Raw genomic sequence first — 20,212 nt, forward strand, 5'->3', positions numbered from 1 at the left:
TCTTCCTCTCACCCATCCCTTCCTCCCACCCCAAGCCGCACCCCCAGCTACCTACTAACCTCATCCCACCTCCTTGACCTGTCCGTCTTCCCTGTACTGACCTATCCCCTCCCTACCTCCACCTACACTCTCTCCACCTATCTTCTTTACTCTCCATCTTCGGTCCACCTCCCCCTCTCTCCCTATTTATTCCAGTTCCCTCTCCCCATCCCCCTCTCTGATGAAGGTTCTCGGCCCGAAACGTCAGCTTTTGTGCTCCTGAGATGCTGCTTGGCCTGCTGTGTTCATCCAGCCTCACATTTTATTATCTTGGAATTCTGCAGCATCTGCAGTTCCCATTATCTCTGATACTATAATAAAGTGTGAAGCTGGATGAACACAGAAGGCCAAGCAGCATCAAATAGCTTGCATTTATGTTTGCCATTCAGAATATCCAAGCTGTTTAACTCATTTAAAGGCTTTTAAAATGTCGTTCTTGAGTCAGAGATATACAGCACGGAAACAGACTCTTTGGTCCAACTTGTCCATGCCAACCAGATATCTTAAATTAATGCAATCCTGTTTGCCAGCATTTGATCCATATCCTTCTAAACCTTTCTTATTCATATACCCATCCAGATACCTTTTAAATATAGTAATTGTACCCACCTCCACTGCTACTTGTGGCAATTCATTCCTTTTTCAATCTTTCCCTCTCACCTTAAACCTTGCCCTCTAGTTTTGTACTTCCCTACCCAACGGAAACGACCTTGACTATTCACCCTATCCATGCTCTTCATGAATTTATAAACTTCTGTAAGGTCACGCCCCAACTGCCGACGTTTCAGGGAAACTAGCCCCAGTGTATTCAGCCTCTCCCTATAACTCAAAGCTTCCAAACCTAGTAACATTCTCATAAAACTTTTTGCACCATTTCAAGTTTAGCAACTTATTTCCAAAGCAGGGAGACCAGAATTGAACAAGGTATTCCAAAAGTGTTATCGTAGTCATATTATGAAATGCAGCACCAAAGCCCCAAGAACAAGAATGAATTAAATGTAGTTTTAACAGTACTGATTAGAAACTAATATTAGACAGAGGACTAGAGGGATCCCCTTGATGATGTTAGAGCAGTGTCGTGGGATCTTTACAGTCAGAGAGAACACGGATGAGATAACATCTCTTGTGGCAAATGGCATCAGTAACAATGCATAATTCTCTTCTATATTAAAGTACCACTTCAGAATATGACTTGTATCTTGTGTTTGTTTTGGCTAAGTTCAAGTTACATGGAGACTTTTGGAGGAATTTCCACCACAAGATGTGGAGTTTTCTCACGGTATCTTACCAAACTTGCTTCATTACCTACCTACCCAACCTTTTAGCATCTGTCATGTTTGATTATATCCATATCTTCCCCCTTGTCATACTTAAATCCAGCTGCCCCTCAGCAGATATCCAGGAATTCGCTGGTACTCCTTGCAACTGAGACATCTTTAAAGGCCCATCATGCACTTGGGGCAAACACTGTTTGTCCAGGCTGCCTTGCATGGTTCCTGATATTCCTGGACATCACAAACAAGAGGAAATTGATGGCCCACTATGCAGGCAGAGATCTGGAGGTCCTGCTGGACGGGATCGTGCAGTGGTGGGATTTTCTCTTCCTTTGGGACCAGGAGTAGAGGCCACAAATTCAATTAACAAAAATTTGGAATTGTAAACTGTTACGATGACCATTAGAACTATCATTGCTTGAAGAAAAAGAAACTTCTTTGGTTCAGAAACATTCTTTTAAGGAATGAAAGCTCCCATTTTTACATAGTCTGGCCTACATTTGACTACAGATCAACAGCAGTGTGTTTGATTCTGAATTGCCTTCTGAAATACTCTAGCAAACCATTCACTTTAAGGGAGATTAAGGATAGGCAACAAATACTGGCCTTCACTTTGATACCCACATGCCATGAAAAACACAAGACAAAAGGGGCAGCACGGTGGCTCAGTGGTTAGCACTGCAGCCTCACAGCACCAACAACCTGGGTTCGATTCTAGCCTTAGATGACTGTCTGTGCGGAGTTTGCACATTCTCCCCGTGTCTGTGTGGGTTTCCTTTGGGTGCTCCGGCTTCCTCCCACAGTCCAAAGATGTACAGGCTGGCTGGATTGGTTGTGCTAAGTTGCCCGTAGCGTTCAGGGATGTTTAGGTTAGGTGGTTAGACATTTGGAATTAGGGGAATGGGTCTGGGTGGGATGCTGTTGGGAGGGGCGGTGTGGACTTGTTGGGCTGAATGGCCTGTTTCCAGGGATTCTGTGATTCTGCATCTGGGCAAAAAACCCCATATCCCTACCCCGGTTTCCTCCCTGTCTCCCCAATACGTCTTCAAGTCTCTGGTTTTCCAGTCATAGCTGGCAATGTGTTTCATCATTTCTTCACCTCCACCTTTGATTACCAGTTAAAGCTTTTATTCTCATCAAGTCTGTTCTCATGGGTATGAACCTCAACTTCACACCCTCAAATCCCAAATGGAGAAGACTGAGTCATGAAGAAAAATGCAGCATGAAGAGTGCATTGCGCCATTAAATTAGAGAAACAAAGCTCTAAAAGCATGACATATATATCAGATAATTAGGAAGGGGCTGTCTCTCCTGTGATTTCTGACCTGCTAAAATCTCTTACTCTAAAACAAAAGGGAGAAATCTTTGATATTTAGCTGCTTTGCTGAAATCCCAAATGGTTTAGCCCCTTAAGGCACTAACTTCTTTTGAAATGAAATAATTACTCTGAGCTGTGTTATCATCTCACGATTGTGTTTGTAAAGACCGCATCACACGACAGAGGCATTTGTGTCTATAATATTACAAACATTGTGGATTCCAGCTACTGATTTAGTTGTGCGGATATGCAAAAACACATTGCCATATATGGGGCTTTTCCTGATCCTGTTCTAGTACAGGCACAAATCTGTCAGTTTACAAGGCAATCCTGTTTTTAAAAATGCAGCATAAGAGACGCTTAGCTTTGGATACATAGATTTATAAAAGTTAAGGAAACAATACTGAGCTGAGATAACAAAGTGTGGGGCTGGATGAACACAGCAGGCCAAGCAGCTTCTCAGAAGCACAAAAGCTGATGTTTCGGGACTAGACCCTTCATCAGAGAGCCCAAAACGTCAGCTTTTGTGCTCTTGGGATGCTGCTTGGCCTGCTGTGTTCATCCAGCCCCACACTTTGTTGTCTTGGATTCTCCAACATCTGCAGTTCCCATTATCTCTGATCATTAATACTGAGCTGATATTGATCATTGGTAAGCCCCTAGTTGGAGCATTGCATCCATTTCAAGGGAACATAATTTAGGAAGGATCTCAAAACAATGAAGAAATTGTAGAAGAGAAATAAACCAGGAATGTGGATCTGCAATGATTTGCTAAGAGAACTGGGATTGTTAAGCTTGGAGAAGAGCAGGTTGGCAGAGGTTAGAAGAAATGAAATACATGAGGATTTTAACTGAGTCAATAAGGAGGTAGAACGCTGAGTCATAATTGTTTTTGGCTAACCCTACGTTATGTTAAATTTTTTGGACGGTTTGTTGTCACGAGGCTGAGAGAGTTGTCTCACTGTATCTTACTAACCTTGACTCATTTACTACTCACCATGCTATTATGGATTCTCTCATCTCTGATTTCACCTCCACCTTACCACATGGCGTTTTCGTAATAACTTGACACTCAGCTATCTGAGTACCTGCGCCATCTTTGAATGCTCATGGAGAGCCTGGACAAGTACTGAAATTTCGGAGCTGTCCTGCATGTCCCCTGACATTAGCCCCAGGCATAGTTGACAGGAGAAAATGGCACACTGTTTTGTGAGCAGGGATGCGGAGGGTCTGCTGGGTGGAGTGGTGCAGAGGCAGGACTTCTTCCTCCCCCAGGAATGGGCAGTTGAAACCCACGATGCCTGACCATGCCAGCCTCGTCCGAGTTTGCCACCCAGGTTAAAGCAGTCTCAGCTGACTGGAGTAATTCCCAATACTGAGGGAAGGAGATTTATACAACATATAATATGTTATACAACAACATATATTAATCTTAACCTCTCAGCCAACTTCGTCACATACAGTGCCACACAACAAATTTATGACAAAGGTAGAACTCATTGAATGAAAGGGACAGTAGTGACATGGATACAAAATTGGTTGAGGATAAAAAGGAGAGAGTAATGATCAATGTTACTGCAAGAAGGTTTGCAGTGGAGGTCCCCAGCGTGTGGCATTGGGACCCTTGCTTTTGCTGAGATATATAATTAATCTAGGTCTCAATGTGTAATGGATAATGTCAAACATTTTCGATGACATGGAACATGGAAACTGTAAGGACAAGGGTGTAAAACTCCAAAAAGAGATTGACATAGAATCCCTATAGGTAGAAGCAGGCCATTCAGTCCACATCCATTGAGTCCACATCAACCCTCCAAAGAGCATCCCATCAAGATTCACCCCCCCTACCCATATCCCTTTAACCCTGCATTCCCCATGACGAATACACTTAATCTGCACATTCTTGGACTCTATGGGCGATTTAGCATGGTCAATCCACCTAACCTGGACCTCTCCAAACTGTGTGAGAATACCAGAGCACCTGGAGCAAACCAACGCAGACATGGGGAGAATGTGCAAGCTGCACAGACTTACTCCAGGCTGGAATCAAACCCAGTCCTCGGAGCTGTGAGGTGGCAGTGCTAACCACTGAGATACCATGCTGCCCTGTGACATGTTGGTGCAGTTGTCAGACAGATGGCAGATAAAGTTCAATCTGGAGAAGTGTGAAGTGATGCACTTTGATACAAAGAACATAGAGAGATAATATATATTAGATGGTAATATTCTAAAGTACAGAGCAACCTGAATGTACATGTCCATAAATAATTAAAAGTCACAGCCCAGAAAAAGAGAGTTGTTAGTAGAGTTAATAGAGTTTATAGAGTAATAGCATTTTAGGCTTCATTCATAGAGACATAGAGTACAAGAGCAGCGAAATTTATAAAGGACACTGGTTATTCCTCAGTGGGTGTCTTGTGTAAAGTTCTGAGTGCCACACTATAAGAAAGATGTGAATGCTTTGGAGGCAGTGCAATAGAGTTGAACAAAAGTGTTACCAGAATTGAGGAACTTCAGTTATGAGGATAGATTGGAAAAATTGGGACTGCTTTCCTTGAAGAAGAGTAGGCCAAGTGGAGATTTTACAGAAAGTTTAACAAATCTTGAGGGGTTTGGAAAGAGTAAATAGGGCGAAACTGCTCGTATTGGTGAAAGGTTTGATAGCCAGAGGGCACAGCGATTTTACCAGAAAAGCAAATGTGAGGTGAGAGAACTTCTTTTTGAAGCAGCAATTGGTTTGGGTCTGGAATGAACTGCCTGGAATTGTGATACAGATGGGTTTAATTGAGGTATTCGAGAGAGCATTAAATAATTATTTAAATAGAAAGAATGCACAGGGTTATGCAGTCAAAAGGTAGGGAATTGGCATTAAATCAAAATGCTCAGAGAGCTGAGGCAGACATGATGGGCAAAATGGTCTCCTTCTGCATGGGAGCAACTGCGTGTTTCTGTAATATAAAACACCACAGTTTCTTTATCAATGCATTCTACTATTTTCTCAAATAGCTGTATTAAAATTTTCAAACATTGTTTTGCTTTTATAAATCAGTACTTGTTGTCCTAAATCAACCTAATTCTTTCTAAAACAGCATGAATTTTTCCCATATTCAGGCCTCTGGAAACTTACCCCCCTAACTAGTCTATAATAACGCTGGCCTCATTTTGTAATTTGCAGTTAATTATTAGCTTGTGTGGATGACTGTAAATTATGCATTATAGATACAAAATCTTTGTTGCAGTTAAAAGAAAAGGTAATACAACCTTACAGCAACCAGGACATCATATTGATGTTTAGGTGAACTTAAATACAGCTCTGGTAAGATTTCCAGACATGAGAGATCCTACCAGGTATGTGAAAGATTCACGACAGCAGAACCTCTTAGACAGGCTGCCGAAACGCTCTGGTGTGGAATTTCGGAGAAGGATAATAAAAAGAAAAGGCAAATTTGATAGAAATACTTCTGACTGTACGATACCAGACTATGGTACCTTGTGAAGTCTTGCCAGGTTCTGAGAAGAGGGTCTTCTTTCATTTTAAATTGTATGGTTTGAAAGGTAAGCCAAATTATATAAATGATTGTGCACGATGCACTTTTAACTGGAGGTGGGAAACATAACAAGATTCTGAATTATCTTGAAACGCACAAACAGAACAGAAGGAGAGGTTTATTAGTTATTCATCTGCAGGTTTGATTAAAAAAAGTAATAATGTCAAGTATTAATAAGCACTTAGAGCTTATCATTAATGTAAAAATTTGAAGAGTCATTGATCATCTGGTTACAAATAACAAATCTCAAATTAATCTTAATACCAAACTAGAGTGGGATCAAGCATTTCACTTAAATTTTAGTTTATGAACAATAATTTAGCACTTCCCTGTCTTACCACATTTAGTTTGACAGTCATTGCACCATCTTCTATTTCAATTCTTTCTCTCGCAAAACCCTAGGAGACACCTTACCTTGCTCAATCAGCATTTCCAGTTAGTTACAATATGCCAGGTCAGCAGCTAAAAATTGTGCAGGGGGTAACTCATCCGCTGAATTCTCAAAGCTTATTCCCCATCTGCTAAGCACGTCAGGAGTCTGACGGAAGATTCCCCGCTTGTATGGATAAGTGAAGCCCCAACAACACTCAAGAAGCATGACACCATCAAGGATCATGCAGCTGATTGATTGGTACCACATCCACAAACATCAACTCTCTCCACCACTGGTGCCCAGTAGCAGCAGTGTGCACTGTCTAAAAGATGCACTGTATGAATTCACCAAAGATCATCAGACAGCACCTTCCAAACCCATGACTACTTCCACCTGGAACTATATGGGCAGTGGATATGGGGGAATGCCACCTACACATTCCCCTCCAGGTCACTCAGCACTCTGACATGGAAGTATATCACTGTTTCTTCCTTGTTACTGAGTCAAAATCCTGGAATTCCCTCCCTAATGGCACTGGGAATCTACTAACACCAAATAGACTTCAGCAGTACAAGAAAGCAGCTCACCAAAACTTTGTCAAGGACAACTAGGGACAAGTAACAAATGAATTAACAAAAGGCTGTAATACACATGACCTTTCTTACTGATTGTAGTTTCATCCTACTCTGAATGATTGAAGTGTACCTCAACAGTCCATAGATCATCTTGCGATGGGAGAACACTTTGGCGACAGTGACCACAACAGCCTCACATTTACCATAGCCATGGAGACGGAAAGGAGCAGTTACCAGGGGAAGATATTTTACTGGGGAAAAGGAAACTATGATGCTATCAGGCAGCAGTTGGGAAGTATAGATTGGGAACAAATGTTCCATAGAAAGGGCACAACAGACATGTGGACACTGTTTAAGGAGCAGTTGTTGTGAGTGATGTATAAATTTGTTCCTCTGAGACAGGTAAGAAGGGGTAAGATTAAGGAGCCTTGGATGACGGGAACAGAGGTGCTTCCCATCAAAAAGAAAAAGGCAGCTTACGTAAGGTGGAGGAAGCAAGGGTCTAGCACAGCTTTAGAGGATTACAGGCTTGCTCGGAAGGAGCTCAAAAGTGGACTGAGGAGGGCCGGGAGGGGGCATGAAAAAGGCTTGGCATGAAGGATTAGGGAGAACCCGAAGGCATTTTACTCATACCTGAGGAATAAGAGAATGATCAGGGAGAAGGTAGAGCCGATCAGTGATAATGTAGGGAACTTGTGCGTGGAGTCTGAACAGATAGGGGAAGCCCTAAATGAGTTTTTTGCTTCGGTTTTCACTAAGGAAAGGGACCTTATTGTGAATGAGAACTTTGAGGAGCAGGGAAACAGGCTTGAACAGATCAAGATTGAGGAAGTTGATGTGCTGGAAATTTTGGCAAACATTAAGATTGATAAGTCCCCAGGGCCAGACCAGATTTATCCTAGGTTGCTCCGGGAAGTGAGAAAGGAGGTTGTTAAGCCGCTGGCGAGGATCTTTGCTTCCTCACTCTCCATGGGAGTCATACTGGAAGATTGGAGGGAGGCAAATGTTGTTCCTCTTTTCAAGAAAGGGAATAGGGAAATCCCTGGAAATTACAGACCAGTCAGTCTTACGTCTGTGGTCAGCAAGGCTTTGGAAAGAATTCTGAGGGATAGGATTTATGACTATTTGGAAAAGCATAGCGTGATTAGCTTGGCTTTGTGAGGGGCAGGAAATGCCTCACAAATCTTATTGAGTTCTTTGAGGAGGTCACGAGACAGGTTGACGAGGGTCGAGCAGTGGATGTGGTGTACATGGACTTCAGCAAGACATTTGATAAGGTCCCCCACGGCAGGCTCATTCAGAAAGTCAGAATGTATGGGATACAGGGTGATTTGGCTGTCTGGATTCAGAATTGGTTGGCTGACAGGAGGCAGAGAGTGGTTGTCGATGGTAAGTATTCTGCCTGGAGGTCAGTGCTGAATGGTGTCCCGCAGGGCTCTGTGCTTGGGCCTCTGCTCTTTGTAGTTTTTATAATTGACTTGGATGAGGAGGTTGAGGGGTGGGTTAGTATGTTTGCTGATGACACAAAGGTTGGAGGTGTCGTTGATAGTATCGAGGGCTATTGCAGGCTTCAGCGAGACATTGACAGAATATAGAGCTGGGCTGAGAAATGGCAGATGGAGTTCAACCTGGATAAATGCGAAGTGATGCATTTTGGAAGGTCAAACTTAAATGCTGAATATAGGATTAAAGGCAGGATTGTCGGCAGTGTGGAGGAACAGCAGGATCTTGGTGTTCAAGTGCATAGCTCCCTCAAAGTTGCCACCCAGGTGGATAAGGTTGTTAAGAAAGCATATGGTGTTTTGGCTTTCATTAACAGGGGGATCGAGTTTAAGAGCCGCGAGGTTATGCTGCAGCTCTACAAAACCCTGGTGAGACCACACTTGGAATATTGTGTCCAGTTCTGGTCACGCTATTATAGGAAAGATGTGGAGGCTTTAGAGAGGGTGCAAAGGAGGTTTACCAGGATGCTGCCTGGACTGGAGGGCTTGTCTTACGAGTAGAGGTTGACTGAGCATGGACCTTTCTTACTGGAGAGAAGGAGGAAGAGAGGTGACCTGATCGAGGTGTACAAGGTAATGAGAGGCATGGATAGAGTCGATAGCCAGAGACTTTTCCCCAGGGCAGGATTGACTACCATGGGGGGTCATAGTTTTAAGGTGTTAGGAGGAAGGTATAGAGGAGATGTCAGAGGGAGGTTCTTCACCCAGAGAGTTGTGAGCACATGGAGTACTTTGCCAGTGGTAGTCATGGAGGCGGAGTCATTATTGACATTTAAGCGACTGCTGGACATGCACATGGACAGCAGTGAATTGAGGGGAATGTACCTTCGGTTATTTTATATTTGGATTCGGATTAATCCACAGCACAACATCGTGGGCCGAAGGGCCTGTACTGTGCTGTACTTTTCTATGTTCGATGTTCTATGAATCCCAATGTTAATAACCATCTATTTTACTTGTGTTTAAATCATAAACCATAGATCCAATACTCACTGCAGGGTGGTAGTCAGGGACACAATGATTGAATCAGGGTTGTTGGCCACATTTGGAAGAGGTCTTTCAATGTGACAATGATGTGCCAGAAAATGATTAATGCTAACTTTTTTTCTTCTAAGTGTTATCATGTTGCAAAAGAAATCCTATTCCAGAAGAGTTCAATAGTTATAAAACAGGCTTGACATTAACAAAGATAATAAAATGTGAGGCTGGATGAACACAGCAGGCCCAGCAGCATCTCAGGAGCACAAAAGCTGACATTTCGGGCCTAGACCCTTCATCAGAGAGGGGGATGGGGTGAGGGTTCTGGAATAAATAGGGAGAGAGAGGGAGGTGGACCGAAGATGGAGAGAAAAGAAGATAGGTGGAGAGGAGAGTATAGGTGGGGAGGTCGGGAGGGGATAGGTCAGCCCAGGGAAGACGGACAGGTCAAGGAGGTGGGACGAGATTAGTAGGCAGGAGATGGAGGTGCGGCTTGGGGTGGGAGGAAGGGATGGGTGAGAGAAAGAACAGGTTAGAGAGGCAGAGACAGGCTGGACTGGTTTTGGGATGCAGTGGGTGGAGGGGAAGAGCTGGGCTGGTTGTGTGGTTGTGTGGTGCAGTGGGGCCTGGGATAGGGGTGAGGGAGGAGGTGTGGGGCAAGTGTAGCATTTCCTGCGGTTGCAGGGGAAGGTGCCGGGTGTGGTGGGGTTAGAGGGGCGTGTGGAGCGAACAAGGGAGTCATGGAGAGAGTGGTCTCTCCGGAAGGCAGACAAGGGTGGGGATGGAAAAATGTCTTGGGTGGTGGGGTCGGATTGTAGATGGCGGAAGTGTCGGAGGATGATGCGTTGTATCCGGATGTTGGTGGGGTGGTGTGTGAGAACGAGGGGGATCCTCTTTGGGCGGTTGTGGCGGGGGCGGGGTGTGAGGGATGTGTTGCGGGAAATGCGGGAGACGCGGTCAAGGATGTTCTCGACCACTGTGGGGGGAAAGTTGCGGTCCTTGAAGAACTTGGACATCTGGGATGTGCGGGAGTGGAATGCCTCATTGTGGGAGCAGATGCGGCGGAGGCGGAGGATTTGGGAACGGGGATGGAATTTTTGCAGGAGGGTGGGTGGGATGAGGTGTATTCTAGGTAGCTGTGGGAGTCGGTGGGCTTGAAATGGACATCATTTACAAGCTGGTTGCCTGAGATGGAGACTGCGAGGTCCAGAGAAGTGAGGGATGTGCTGGAGATGGCCCAGGTGAACTGAAGGTTGGGGTGGAAGGTGTTGGTGAAGTGGATGAACTGTTTGAGCTCCTCTGGGGAGCAAGAGGCAGTGCTGATACAGGCAACCAGCTTGTAACTGATGTCCATTTCAAGCCCACTGACTCCCAATGCTACCTAGAATACACCTCCTCCCGCCCACCCCCCTGCAAAAATTCCATCCCCTGTTCCCAAATCCTCCGCCTCCACCGCATCTGCTCCCACGATGAGGCATTCCACTCACGCACATCCCAGAAGTCCAAGTTCTTCAAGGACCGCAACTTTCCCCCACAGTGGTCGAGAACACCCTTGACCGCGTCTCCCACATTTCCCGCAACACATCCCTCACACCCCGCCCCCGCCACAACCGCCCAAAGAGGATCCCCCTCATTCTCACACACCACCCCACCAACCTCCGGATACAACGCATCATCCTCTGACACTTCCGCCATCTACAATCCAACCCCACCACCCAAGACATTTTTCTATCCCCACCCTTGTCTGCTTTCCGGAGACACCACTCTCTCCGTGGCTCCCTTGTTCGCTCCACACTGCCGTCCAACCCCAGCAAACCCGGCACCTTCCCCTGCAACCGCAGGAAATGCTACACTTGCCCCCACACCTCCTCCCTCACCCCTATCCCAGGCCCTAAGATGACTTTCCATATTAAGCAGAGGTTCACCTGCGCATCTGCCAATGTGGTATACTGCATCCATTGTACGCGGTGTGGCTTCCTCTACACTGGGGAGACCAAGCGGAGGCTTGGGGACCGCTTTGCAGAACACCTCCGCTCGGTTTGCAATAAACAACTGCATCCCCCCAGTCGCAAACCATTTCCACTCCCCCTCCCATTCTTTAGATGACATGTCCATCATGGGCCTCCTGCAGTGCCACAATGATGCCACCCGAAGGTTGCAGGAACAGCAACTCATATTCCGCTTGGGAACCCTGCAGCCCAATGGTATCAATGTGGACTTTACCAGCTTCAAAATCTCCCCTTCCCCCACCGCATCTCAAAACCAGCCCAGCTCTTCCCCTCCACCCACTGCATCCCAAAACCAGTCCAGCCTGTCTCTGCCTCCCTAACCTGTTCTTCCTCTCACCCATCCCTTCCTCCCACCCCAAGCTGCACCTCCATCTCCTGCCTACTAATCTCATCCCACCTCCTTGACCTGTCCGTCTTCCCTGGACTGACCTATCCCGTCCCCACCTCCCCACCTATACTCTCCTCTCCACCTATCTTCTTTTCTCTCCATCTTCTGTCCGCCTCCCCCCTCTCCCTATTTATTCCAGAACCCTCACCCCATCCCCCTCTCTGATGAAGGGTTTCGGCCCGAAACGTCAGCTTTTGTGCTCCTGAGATGCTGCTGGGCCTGCTGTGTTCATCCAGCCTCACATTTTATTATCTTGGATTCTCCAGCATCTGCAGTTCCCATTATCACTTGACATTAACAAAAGCAGGATGCATTGTTTTGATTTTGCCAATGCCACAAAACAGGGGAGCACTCAGATTTGAGGTGTGCATCATTCGGATGTCTGGTCTCTCACACTGAGGCCCAATTACCACCACATCAGAGAGGACTGCCAATGTGGTACAAATGGCAGAAATGATCAGAAGTTTTAAATTGCACCCTGAACAAGGAATTTCCTATTTTTGTGTCTGTGGGTTAGGGCAGGGTGCCATGCATACGGAATTTGCCAGGGCCATAGGGAATTTGAAGGGACCTTCACTCAAAATTGAATCTGGCATCCCATTAGTGTGAAATCTGAAATGTGTAGGCCAGATCTGCTCTGAGCAGAACAGATCTGAACTTTGTGGATTTGTTTGGATAACAAGTAGAACCCTTGGGTGGCACGGTGGCTCAGTGGTTCGCACTGCAGCCTCACAGCACCAGGCACCTGGGTTCAATACCAACCTTGGGCAACCGTCTGTGCAGAGTTTGCATATTCACCCCGTGTCTACGTGGGTTTCCTCCAGGTGCTCTGGTTTCCTCCCACAGTCCAAAGATGTGCAGGGTAGGTGGATTGGCCTTGTTAAATTGCCTGTAGTGTTCAGGCATGTGTGGGTTATTAGGGGGTGGGATGTTCCAAGGGGTGGTGTGGGCTTGTTGGGCAAAAGGGCCTGTTTCCACACTTAGGGAATCTAATCTAACCTCTTTAGTTTGCTATTTGGGGAAAGTGAGGTGCTCATTGGAATTTTTAAAAGTAGGTATAAATGTGCATTAAAAATTGCATTGCTTATTCCTGTTAAACTCATTTGGACAGTTAAAATCAACTGCTAGACATTCGCAAAACTTGTCAAAGGGATTTCTCAGTATAAGCTACTGAAACTGCCAGAACTGCCCAATAAAGGTACCTATCAAAGGTAACAGTCAAAAATGTCAAAGGGGCCTGTGAAAGGAAGTTGTCAAAAGTATCAGGGCATTAAAGCTTTGAAAAGACCATATGGAGTGTGAAAGAAAGGATTGCTTGCTATTTCACACTGTCCGTTGACATAAGCCTGAGGGTTTCCATCACTGTTACTGTTTCCATTACTGGATTACTGTTTCATGACTCATTTCATCATCATCTATTACCACATTGGTTACCTACATTTCACAGCTTGAAAAGTGATTTTCGGCTTTTTGATGTGGAACTATCAATTCCAATGCTTGCTGCACCTAAAATGAAATGCTAGTTGTCATAGAGTAATCATTATCCCTTCACTAGATCTTTACAGAATGTAAATGTTACATATTTGCTGACTCTCTATCCTGTCTGGAGTACTTACTGTATAAATTTACATCATTGAATTTCTTCTTGATTTGATAACGTCACATGAGCCTTGTTTTTAACAGATTCCCTGACATAAGCAACAACACTAACACTTGTCTCCTGCAACAAAGTTTGAACCTTGGCTTTTTTTCTTTCCACTGTAGATTTTATTGTTTGTTGAACATTTTCCAGATGGTTTTTAGCCAACTCACATACATTGGTTAATTACTCATTACTTGGAAGCATTGTTCCTGAACCTTGGTTTATTAAATTTGAGAGGCCCTCTTACCTCATGTGCACATGTTGGTTGAACAGGACGAGTTCCTCCGGACTCATTAAGAATGTCCCTAATGGAAAATAGTAGTGAAGGAATTCCCTGATCCCAATCTCTAGGACATTCTTGGCAGTAAGCCCTAATCATTGTTTCAAAGTTTGCTGTTATCTTTCCAAAGCAGTTTGAGATTGTGTGAGATACACAGGAGATGTGGATTGTTAATTCCAAAGATAGTTATTGTTTCTTCAAATATCTGTAACATAAAATCTGATCCTTAATCCAATCTTAATTCTTTGGGCAATCCATGCCTCTTAAAAAATGATCTAGCTTTTCCGTTATCACTTTTGTTGTAATTCTTCCATCAGGCACTGTTTCAGACTTATCACGTGGAAATATCCATTATCATTAAAAGATTTTGTTTCCAGTTCCTGGTGTTAGATATGAGTCCTAGACAATCTACTAAGACCTTGCTAAAAGTTTCTTCAAAGGTTGATATTGGACTTAAAGGTGCAGATTTAATTGAAGGTTGGGATTTCCCCATTAGTTGACGTGTATCTGGGAAAATTTGCCTGTGCTTTTATGTAGCCCTGGCCAGTAGAAATGCTTTAATATTTTAGCCTGAGTTCTCCTAATGCCTAAGTGATCTAACATTGAGATTTAGTGACTGACTCATAAAGCTTCATTTTGATACTCAGATGGAACTACCACCTGATTGAGCACGGCATGCTCATCATCGCTGGTATTTAACTTGGTTTTTATTTCCTCATTAAGACTTTGTTTTCAAGTGATAATACTCAGGAATTGCTTTTGATTCAGTTTCTCAGTAAGCTATGTTAAGAGCTCCTTCAGTTCTAAGTCTATTTGTTGCATTTCTGTTAAAGATTTGCTAAACAAATCAGCCTTCCTCTCATTGTTTTAATCTTATTTTAGTTAAATTTTCAAACAGTGTATCCAATAACTGAATTTCCAAATTATATCCATATTTTTTAGACTCATTTTCTTCCTGTCTAATTCTATGCAACTTGGACCTAGTCACTACCTGGTCAAGAAACAAAGCAGGATGTTCATTTTATAACGTTTCTGTTCTTTTTTTAAAATCTCTACTGGTTGTTTTACTACTTTTGGTGAAGCCAGTATTCTTGAACATGCCAAATATTTCTCAAAATTAAATCAATTCCTCTACAAAAATTAGTTTCACTATTCCAACTACAATTTCTTTACTCCAACTGCATAAAATAAGACTGGTTTGTAATCTCCACGAATAGCTTTAATCAATAATTACTTCCTCATTAAGCTGTCAGGAAGAAAAATAGTATCATTAGCCAGCATCAATGACTGACTTGTTCCTGTGTCTCTCAATGTCTCCTTATTGGTTTCCCTCCTTGATTCAGAAAATATCTTCACCTTTGAGATGAACTCAGAAACTCCAGTGGCCTGATTCTCCTTGTTAATCTTTGAAAAAGAATTTTCATAATTATCCTGTGTCATCTCTCCCTTCTCAGTATATTTCATGCAAACATGTTTTCTTTGTACCACTGCTACAGATTTAGTCTCCATTTCTTTTCCTGATGCCTTCTTACTTGAAGACTTCTTAGACTTTCCTATTCCAGCAAACATCAGGAGTGACTTGGCAGCAGTGCTACTGATCAAGCTGGTCAGGTCCTAAAGGACATAACTCCTAGACTGAGTCTGCAGGTGGTAAAGGAATCAACAAGAGAGAAAAACATACTTGACCTTGATCTTACCAATCTTCTGATTACAGATTCATCCGGCCATGATAGTATCAGTAAGATTGACCATTGTGCAGTTCTTGTGGACATGAAGATTTATCTTCACTTTGAGAACGTCCACAATCATCTTGTGTGACACTATCACTGTGCTAAATGGGACAGACTTCGGACAGATCTAGCAACTCAAGAGAGACACTTATCCAAGAGACACTGTGGACAATCAACAGCAGCAAAATTGTACTGGAGCACAATATATAACATGATGGCCTACATATCTCCCACTCAAACGTTACCATCATGTCAGGGGAAATCAACCCTGGTTCAATGGAGATTGCAGAAAGGCATGCCAGGAGCTGGAGTGGGGATACCAAAAAATGTGGCATCAAACTTGCGAAGTTACCAAACAGGGCTACTTGTTTGGCAAGCATAAGTAGCAAATGATAAACCAAGCTAAGCGATTCTCTCAATCAGTGGATCAGATCTAATATCTCCCATCTTGCCAAATGCAGCGGTGAATGGTGAGGAAAATTAAATAATTTACAGAAGGAGGTGGCTCCACACTACCCTTATCCTCAATGATGGAAAAGCTCACGCCAATGAAAAAGATAAGACTGAAGCAGTCATAACAATCTTCAGCCAGTAGTGCCAAGTGTATGACCCATCTCAGCCTACCCTAGTGGTCATCTGTGAAAGGATGGAAGATGTCATGAACAGTCAGTAGTGCCCAAGCTTTGTTCTGCCAGGGTCACTCAGCTCCTGACCTCCTTATAGCCTTAGTTCAAACATGGACAAAAGAGCTGAATTCCAGAGGTGAGGTGAGAGTCACAGCCCTTGACATCAAGACTGCATTAGAACGAGCTTGGCATCAAGGAGCCCTAGCAAAACTGGAATCAATGGGTATTAGGGCAAACACTCCACTGGTTGGAGTCATACCAAAGTCAAATATCGGAAATTAAATGGAAGACTGATTTTTATATACTCTATATTCTCTCTTGGAACGTTGGCTAGACCAGCATTTATTGCTTGTTCCCTAATTAACTCTTGAAAAGGTGGTGATGAGATGCCTTCTTGAATCACTCTGCTGATAATGAGAATATGTTAATATCATTATATCTCACTTCAGTCCTGGCATTTCTCCTTTATTACTTTAACAATCTGCTATCTGCCCTAAAAAGATGCTACTTCTTCTATCTATAGATTTTATATTCCTTTAATTTCCTACTGAATTTCCACAAGATCATTTCCCCACTCGTAATTGAAAATATGAGATATCATAGATGTCTGCCACAGCTTCCACTTTTCTGATTTTGCATACTTGACGTGCATCTAAATATGTTTTGAAAGTTGCAGAAATGCTATTCTTGAATTCTGCCATTATCATAATTTCCCTTAAATTCTCAGTATTTTTCTGTAGCTTGAGCAATCTAAACCATAGATCCCATGGCATTTCTTTCTCCTTTGCAAATTTCACAAATGTTTAAGACCATAAGACCACAAGAAATAGGACAAGGAATGGACTGTTCATCCCCTCCAGCTTACTCATCCATTTAATAGGGTCTCAGATAATCTGATACTCTTCACATCCTCTGCCATGCATTTTCCCTGTAAAACTTGATTCCCCAACTGATCAAGAATCCATCTATCATGGCTTTAAATGTGCATAAGGTTTCTACCCCAGAGCTTTCTGTGATAAGGAATTCCAAAGATTCACAGTCCTCTGACAGAAGAAATTCTTTCACATATCAGTCTTAAACTGGTGCACCTTTATCGTGAGACTATGCCCTTTGATCCTAGACTCTCCCAGGATTTGTAGTCTTAACTTTCAATTGACAAGCTTCAGGCTTAAGCATTATCAATGCTGATTTGAAAGTTTCATGCTCTGCAGGTTATTCATCTAATAAGCTGGTGTACGTGGTCAAAGCCATCAAAAATGCTAAAACATCAATATCCAAATCTCAACTGGCCCCCTCATCTGTTGAGCCGCCTTTCCAAAAGAAGTAAAATATCTTTTGACACCGTCCTCGTTACATTTTGGTACATAGCATAGATTCTTGGTCAGTTCAAATCCCTCATCAAAATTAAAGTCATCGCCTGAGCAATTACTTCATTGTTCCTTCTTCATTCTAAGCTTTTTCTTCTACTAATTAATGTTTTTTAATTTCTATATCTCTATGGAGTTCAAGTCTTAATGTTGCATAATCTTTTGAAGCATCTCATCCTTATTTGATGAGGCTAAGTTGGGGTGACACGGTGGCTCAGTGGTTAGCACTGCTGCCTCTCAGCGCCAGGGACCTGGGTTCAATTCCACTCTCGGGTGACTGTCTTGTGGAGATTGCGCATCCTCCCTGTGTCTGTGTGGGTTTCCTTTGGGTGCACTCCTTTCCTCCCACAGTACAAAGATGTGCAGGTTGGGTGGGTTGGCCATGCTAAATTGCCTGTAATGTCCCGGGATGTACAGAATAGGTGGATTAGTCATTGGAAATGCAGGGATACACAGTGGGGTGGGTCTGCATAGGAAGCACTTCAGAGGGTCAGTGTGGACTCAATGGGCTGAATGGCCTGCTTCCACACTACAGGGATTCTATGACTTTACTCCTACCTTCAATTAATCTGCTAAATCACTCAACCTAAAATAATCCACCGTTATTGTCTCAACTTGAAGAAAGCTTTTAGCATTTTAAGCCACTTTCAAATTCAATGGAATAAAATTTACCAGAACAAGTTGCTTTGTGGCCAGAATCACCACAGAGCCAATCCTTTAACAAAAACGACACTCTTAAAGCCAATTCATTCAATGATCCCACCAAAACCTACCACTTGTTATAATCCGAGCTGAAGTTATTACTGGCCTGCCAGATCCAAGATTGAAGCCTGGCTTGATAGATTATATTTTGATTTGTTTTGGTTTTAACTGAGTGATATCTCGCTGAAGCATATGCATGCAATGCTACAGATTTTGCCTTAACAATAAAACAGGAGTCTACTATGAAAAGAAATTAAGATAAAGTAAAATAGACCAAACTGTCTACTCAGAGGATGAATTCAAAGATATTTAAAACATGGATGTGAGTTTGCTCGCTGAGCTGGAAGGTTAGTTTTCAGACGTTTCGTCACTTTTTTTTATTTGAAAAAATATACTTTATTTATAAGATGTACAAAAAATAAAACATGCAAGCCGCTCCCGGTTACCCAGGGGTTACGTGCACCTACTAAAGGAAAAAAACAAAGAAGAAAAAAAAACAAAGCAAAGAAAACACCCCGGCAGTCGTATCCCCGCACAGTCCCCGTTGGACCCCTGACCAGTTGGGGAAGGCGCAGCTGGGCCCAGTTACCAGATAGGGCCCTTTTTCTATTCTCGACGAGGGGTTTCATACGGTGGTCTTTCCCCACTGCGCCTTGGCGGCAGCTGCCCCAAGCTTTAGCGCGTCCCTCAGCACGTAGCCCTGGACCTTGGAGTGCGCCAGTCTGCAACATTCGGGCGGGGTCAGTTCTTTCAGCTGGCAGACCAGCAAGTTGCAGGCACACCAAAGAGCGTCTTTCACCGCATTGATGGTCCTCCAGGCGCAGTTGATGTTGGTCTCGGTGTGTGTCCCGGGAAACAGCTCATAGAGCACGGAGTCCCGCGTCATGGAGCTGCTCGGGACGAACCTCGACAAATACCACTGCATCCCCCTCTAGACCTCCTGCGCATTGGCACACTCCAGAAGGAGGTGATCGACAGTTTCATCCCCCCCACAGCCACCTCGGGGGCAGCGTGCGGTGGCGCAGAGATTCCGGGCATGTATAAAGGATCTCACTGGCAGAGCCCCTCTCACCGCCAGCCAAGCAATGTCCTTGTGCTTGTTTGAAAGTTCTGGCGATGAGGCATTCTGCCAAAACGACTTTGGCAGTCTGCGTGGGGAACCACACGACGGGATCCACCCTCTCCTTTTCCCGAAGGTTCCTGAGGATACTACGTACTGACCACTGCCTGACGGCCTTTTGGTCAAAGGTGTTTCCCTTCAAAGATTTCACCATGAAGGACAGGTGGTATGGGACGGTCCAACTATTCGGAGCGTTCCGCGGCAACGAGGCCAGGCCCATCCTTCGCAACACCGGGGACAGGTAGAACCTCAGTAAGTAGTGACACTTGGTGTTTGCGTACTGAGGATCTACGCACATCTTGATGCAGCCGCACATAAAGGTAGCTGTCAGGGCGAGGGTGGCATTCGGTACGCCCTTTCCCCCATTTTCCAGGTCCTTGTACATGGTGTCCCTGTGGACCCGGTCCATCCTCGACCCCCAAATGAAGTGGAAGATGGCCCAGGTGACCGCAGCGGCGCAGGCCCAGGGAACAGGCCAGGCCTGCACCACATACAACAGTACCAAAAGCCCCTCGCACCTGACAACCAGGTTCTTACCCGTGATGGAGAGGGACTGGAGCGTCCACCTGCCCAGCTTCTGCTTCAGTTTGGTGATACGCTCCTCCCAAGTCTTAGAGCATGTCCCAGCTCCACCAAACCAAACACCCAGCACCTTCAGGTAGTCTGTCCTGACGGTGAACAGGATGAAGGAGCGGGCGTCCCAGTTCCCGAAGAACATGACCTCGCTCTTACCCCTATTGA

The sequence above is a fragment of the Stegostoma tigrinum genome, chromosome 2, assembly GCF_030684315.1.
Source record: "Stegostoma tigrinum isolate sSteTig4 chromosome 2, sSteTig4.hap1, whole genome shotgun sequence".
In the NCBI taxonomy this organism is placed as follows: domain Eukaryota; kingdom Metazoa; phylum Chordata; class Chondrichthyes; order Orectolobiformes; family Stegostomatidae; genus Stegostoma; species Stegostoma tigrinum.